The sequence below is a fragment of the Pteronotus mesoamericanus genome, unplaced genomic scaffold, assembly GCF_021234165.1.
Source record: "Pteronotus mesoamericanus isolate MK-2021 breed Mesoamerican mustached bat unplaced genomic scaffold, CSHL_Meso_final contig_75, whole genome shotgun sequence".
Lineage (NCBI taxonomy): Eukaryota > Metazoa > Chordata > Mammalia > Chiroptera > Mormoopidae > Pteronotus > Pteronotus mesoamericanus.
Window position 1 is genome coordinate 7,215,958 of NW_026555249.1, and position 6,321 is coordinate 7,222,278.

A 6,321-nucleotide genomic window follows, 5' to 3' on the forward strand; every position below is an offset into this window, starting at 1 on the left:
TCCATAGCCTTTCTCCAATTTATTATAAGATCCTGGCAGGTGTCTTTCAAAATATATCCCACTTCTCACTCCCTCTCTGGTTCGCCGCCTGCTCTCAGGCCCCTTTCGTCTTTCATTGCTACTTTTTCAGGAGCCTCCTAATCTTTCACCCTACAGAGCCTCCTTCGTGCGGCAGCCAGAGTTACCCTTTTATTTATTTATTTATTTATTGTTCATTTTTTTGTTTGCTTTTGTTGTTCCATTTATTTAGGCACTCATTGGTTGATTCTTGCATGTGCTCTGACTGGGGATCAAATCCACAACCTTGGCACATCAAGATGGTGCTCTAACCAAATGAGCTACCCTGCTAGGGCACATTTACTGTTCCTTTTTTAAATCCTCACCCGAGGGCATGCTTATTAATTTTAGATAGAGAAGGAGGGAGGGAGAGACAGAGTGAAGGAGAAAAACACCCATGTGAAAATGACACATTGATCCATTCTCTCTCTCACATGCCCCAACCAGGAACCGAAACTATAACCTGGGTCCGTGCCCTGACCAGGAATCAAAACTGCGAACTTTTGGTTTACGGACAGGACGATGCTCCAACCAATGAGCCACACCAGTCAGGGCTACAGTTGCCATTTTAAAAAGGCCATTTCACTCCTGTGCACATAGCAAAGCCCTGTTATGGTTTCCTGTCCCACGCAGAGTGAGATCCAAAGTCCTTGCCTCTTCATTTATTTATTTAAGGTCTGTCCCTCCCCTCCACTCAAACTGGAATGGAAGCACCATGAGAATTAAAACCTCTCCTTTCTTCACCATTTAATCCATAGACCTTAAACAGTGCCAGGCACACACAGCAGGAACTCAATCAATATTTATTGCATGACAAGCGAACGAACTGCTGAATATGTAGTGAAGGTTGGGAGTGTAAGTCTAATGTCAGCTTTATATTTTTTTTACTGTTTTGCAAAGAGAAGACATTTTGAAGACTCAAGGCTTCAAAAATTTTAAGGGGGGATAATTTTTACTTAAATGTGTCAACAAGGTCAAGCTCTATAAAATGGACTCTAGAATAAGATAGAAGAATCAGTAGATCCCATGCCAATGGAGCTGAGGAATCTGAAAATATTAAATAAACCTCAACAGAAAGATCAAAAAGGAGCCTTCATCTAATCTACTCTGACTTTGTAATGAGAGTCAAAATGCTAACTTTAGAGATAGAGCCTGTTTCTGTTCTTTCAAGTAGGAGTCTTTTTTTTTTTTTAAGAGAAAGAGAAACATCGATTAGTTGTTCCACTTATTTATGCATTCATTGGTTGATTCTAGTATTTGCCCTAACTGGAACTTGAATCCCCAACCTTAGCATAACAGGGCGATGTTCTTACCAACCTAGTTGTTCAGCCAGGGCTGTTTCTATCCTTTTGGGGATTATTTGTGCCCTAGTGTAATGGGGCATAGCCAGGCACCACCCCCCCCCCCCGCCCCCCGTCCCCGGGGTATTTGTAACAGGTCCGGATACTGGGGTGTCCAAGAAAAATATATTCTCCCCACCCCTGGGCCAAGGGGGATGGGAGCCTCGAGTGGGGCCGTTGTGAGTCATTTTGCATGTCAATAACAGGATAGCTTCATTCCTCATATGCAAAGAGGATTATTTTGCATATCACCACGGTTAATCAGGAAGGTCTGAAAGACTTAAAGCAGAAGGTAACTGGGTGAGGAAGGAGGAGAGACAGGGGCCTGCGGGAGAGACAAAGGGACACAGACTGAGGAACAGTGTGAAGACCACCTGGGAAGAAAGAGGGGAGGAAGGACTCTTGCTAGTGGGCCAGGAGAAGGTGCCACATGGCTATGGATTAAGAGCTGGAGATACCAGTGACGCAGCAGATGGTGCTGAGAACCGTGAGAGGCCTGCCTCACTGAGCCCCGGAATTCTGTTCTTTTTCTTCTGAAGGACGGTACCCCTGACGGGCCTGACTAGCCGAAGTAGGCAAAGCGGGGAAGGCAGGACTGTGTGTGTTGGTGGGTGTTTTAAAGGGATTTGGAGATTTAAGAGCGACATTTAACCATTAATCAAATCTGTACAAATCAAATCATAGCTTTGGAGTAAACAGTTCTTTTCCGTTTCACCAAACTGCCATTGAGAGCCATAATTCCAAGGGCGGCGGGCAAAGGACCCACACCGGAGGGACCCCGGGGAAGGGGGGGTCGTTTCAGTAACAGCATCTGGGCACCGCCCCCGTCCCTGGGTCCAGTTGTTCAGTAACACCAGCCCACTCTCCCGTTTGTTCTTTTCCCTTTCTGCTCCTAATCACACCAGTGTCCATCCACGCAGCAAACACGAGTGTTTGCATCTTCAGGCAGCCCTCCGCAGCTCAAGACAAGCCTGAAGGAAGGACCTTCTTCCTTAAAGCCCCAATATCTCCAATAAAGATTGCAACCTCATCAAGAAGACCCAAAGAGATATTTCTAAAAGGCCAGCAGGGACGTAATGAATTCTCTGTAACGAGAAGCTGGGAAAACCAGACATTCCTGGTGGGTAAAGGGAATGCCAATGGGTAGCTCCAGGGTTGACAGTCAGCACCTCCTGAAACAGGGCCTGTCCCAGGGACGTGGTCGTTAGTAGTTTGTGGTAAAAGGTGCAAAAGTAGTTAACCTGAGTGTATTCATCCCTCAACGTGCCTGTTTTCCTTAATCACACTCCCACACATTTTAACCTCAAGGGAAACCGTGGGTGGAGATTAGACTGAGACTACATTGTAGTCTCTAAACTATCCAGAACAAGGGGCTTCGCCTGGTAGCTCCAATTCCCTGGAAAAATTTGGAAAACAGAGCCAGCATTAAAAGTTCTGAGTCCTCTTGGATTTGGTGGAGGAAAGATGCCAGCATAAGCAGCCCTGGAGAAGGGAAATTCCAGCCACCACAACAAGGACATGAGCAGTACACTCTGTCTTAAACATTACATTTGAAAATCATGGCAGACGTCTACCAAGGGATCCCAGCAGATTATCTAATAAAAGTATTCAGTCTCACTCTGGCTGGTGTGGCTCACTGGACTCAGCACTGGCCTGTGAACCAAAAGGTCGCTGGTTTGATTCCCAGTCAGGGCACATGCCTGGGTTGCAGGCCAGGCACCCAGTTGGTGGGGCATGAGAGGCAACCCATCGATGCATCTCTCACACATTGATGTTTCTCTCCCTCTTTCTTCCTCCCTTCCCTTCCCTCTAAAAGTAAGTAAATAAAATCTTAAAAAAAAATATTCACTCTCTTATACCTGGTGAAAGATGCTTTTTCTAATCTTTTCTACCTACCTTACACATGTTAGGAATTGTTATTGCTACTGGAGCTCGGTTCTCACCGATGCAGTAAAGAATTACAGATTAGTGAGATAAACGTGGATGAGTAAGGACTCTATTAGTATGTCCTCAAGGGAGAGAACGGGTCTGCCGAGAGTGGTGAGAAAGTTTTAGCATAGAAGGAGCAACAGGAGAGCCTCGGCTGGGCTGCCTTAGCTCAGTGGGAAGTCCGAGAAAAGGGGCTTTAGGGGCGGGTTCAGGGGATAAGTCTGGGACACGTTGCCAGCTGCCCATTGCCTTAGAGTTTAGGAGATGTTTGCCTGTGAAGAAAGGGGGCGCTGGGGAGAGAGAAGAAAGGAAAGGGTATGGTGCCTGCTGCTGCTCCCCAGAGGAAGAGCACACCTGCGCTGGGTCCTTTGTCTTAGGGCTCTTGCCTCTTTCTTGCCCTGAAGGAATCTTAGGGCAGGTATCAGGGAAGGGTTTCAGTAGAATATCCATCAGGTCTCCAGGTGCGCCCTTTTAGGGTCATGGTCTCCACTGATTGGACAGTGACAGGACAGGGAGTCTTTGGTCACTGCAGTTGGTTCTGGCAACCCCCACCTGGTTTTGCTGCTTTTCTGGGCCTAGAGCTGAAACACAATTGAGGTCTAGGTGTTTTCTGCAGGGAAGAAAGGCCAGTTGAGGAAAAGTTACCCTGAGGCTGAGGTCCTTGTTTTCCCAGTTTTTCCCCCTGCCAGGCGCTGGGGGCCTTCTGCCCTGGTGAGCATCTGCACCTGGCTGTAAATTGTTCCACCACTGTGTTCAGCTCTCTGACTCAGTTCCCCTATTCCACTTGCAAAGGAATTTTCCTAGCTTTTTATTATCCTGTCTCTCCCTTAGTGAATCTGAAACCAGGAAAATCAGCATTCTTGCTGCCTGTCACTACCAGAACCAATAAGTAGAGACAAGGATTGAATCTTCATGGGTGCTTTATTCACATGCCAGAGATCTAAGAAGACGGTGGGTCATGTACCTTCAAAAACCAGGTTAACATCTCATCTCAAGCTGACCTTTTTATAAGGAGAAGAAAGGGTAGGTAAGAGGTTTGGAAAAAAGTTTAATCGGATCAGAGTTGCTATCTGGCAGCATATTCCTGATATTCCTAGTACTTTATCTGTTGATCAACAATTCTTTCTCCATGTTGAGAAGTTCCTTCCTGGAACACAGCAGCTCAGATACCATCTCCATCACTTGCAGACCCCCTGGGTCACATTGGTTGAATGGCGTGTCAGCCTCCTGGAGTCACGTAGGTCTTGCACCGGCAGTTCCTGGAATAACAGCTTTCCACTTGCATTAGTCACTTAAGCCTATCACCTAAGGCTAAAACTTTTAACTCTTGAGTTCCCCTATCAAATCTATTGCCCCTGAAACAGATCTTCCTCTAAAGGAATGGAAGAAAACCAGGATTTTGACCAGACTGTGGACTGGCGTGGGGGTGGGAAGGGTGAGGAAGCATTCTGTTTGTTTCTGCAGAAGGAGATGCTGGAACATGGAAGAATGTCAGCTGCCAGGGGATTGCCCCCTTGATGTCTTTGTGACATTTGGATATATTCCTTTTGGTCCATGAAAACTAGGGAGGCCTTGGAGGTATTTAGGGACTGATTTTATTGTGGTTGGTGTTATTGCTTGTTATGACAGATTCTAAGAAATAGAATTGAGTGTTCCACACAATGCATTAAGACAAAGCTATGTTTGACTTTGAAATCCCACCTAAAGACTTTTTCAACCTAAGAAATGCTGTTTCCAACTTCTCTACTTGTCCAAAACACCACATGCCGTGTCCCTTTGGCCTTTTCTTCCACCTTTGCCAAGTATTCCGAGCCAGTCTGGAGTCCATGCTGGTCCCTCACACACCTCTGCGTCTGGGCTGCCGCTGGCGGCTCCCCCTGGAGTGACTCTCCCTCGCTATTTTTAACTGTGGAAAAATTCCCTCATTTTCAAAGCTTCTTCTGAAATGTCCTGCCTCTTCCATGAAACCGTGTCTTTCCCCTCACAACTGAGAAAGAAGGTGAATCTTTCTCCTGACTGTCTAGAGAATTTCATTTTTTATTCTCTCATCAGGTCTTGTTTTGTCATATACTCCACATATGTTTTCCCTACCGTACTGTAAGGTCCTTGAAGACAGCCACCATTTGGCCCCTCTCTGTATATCCCACCTCCCCTCTGGTGCCTTCAGATGTAGTGAGAATCTGTAGAATTCTGAAAGCGGTATTTTCATTGGGAGTGTGACTTCCAGCAAAGCAGAATTAGTGTGGCACTCATTTGCCTGAGCTTTCAATGCAAGTGGCCTGAGGTGGAATCCCAGTCCAATCACTTAACCAGCTTGTGACCTTGGCTGGTTGCTCAGAATCTCAATTCCTTCATTGGTAAAATGGGAATAATAAAACTTGGTAATGAGAGGGTCGTTGTGACAAGTAAATGAGGCAAAATGTAAGGCACTTGGCACAGTGCCTGGCACATAGAAAAGACTTAATAAATGGTAAGCATTTTTATTATTATGACTATTACCATTAGCATTAAGTCTCTCTAAAGAGACCAAAATATTCTCACCACATCCTAATCTATTTAAATAAATTGGGAGAGAATTAGCTGGAGAGGGGATTTTGCTAGCTCTGCCAATTCCAAGCATTCCCCTATAAAGAGGAAAGACCTCTATAAAGAGTAATCCCTATATAATAATGCTACCCAATAGAAACATGAGTCACCTATGTAATTTAAAATTTTCTACTAGTCTCACTAAAAGAAGCAAAAAGAACAGATGAAATTGATTTTCTTATATTTTAATAAAATATTTTATTTAACCCAATATCTGAAATATTATCATTATAACATACAATCAATATATTTACATTAATGAGATATTTTACATTTTTTTAGATTAAGTTTTCAAAATCCTATGTACTTGACACTTATAGCACATCTTTATTTGTACTAGCCACATTCAGATACTTAATAGCTACATGTGGCTAGTGGCTACCAAATTGGACAACACAGCTTTATAACC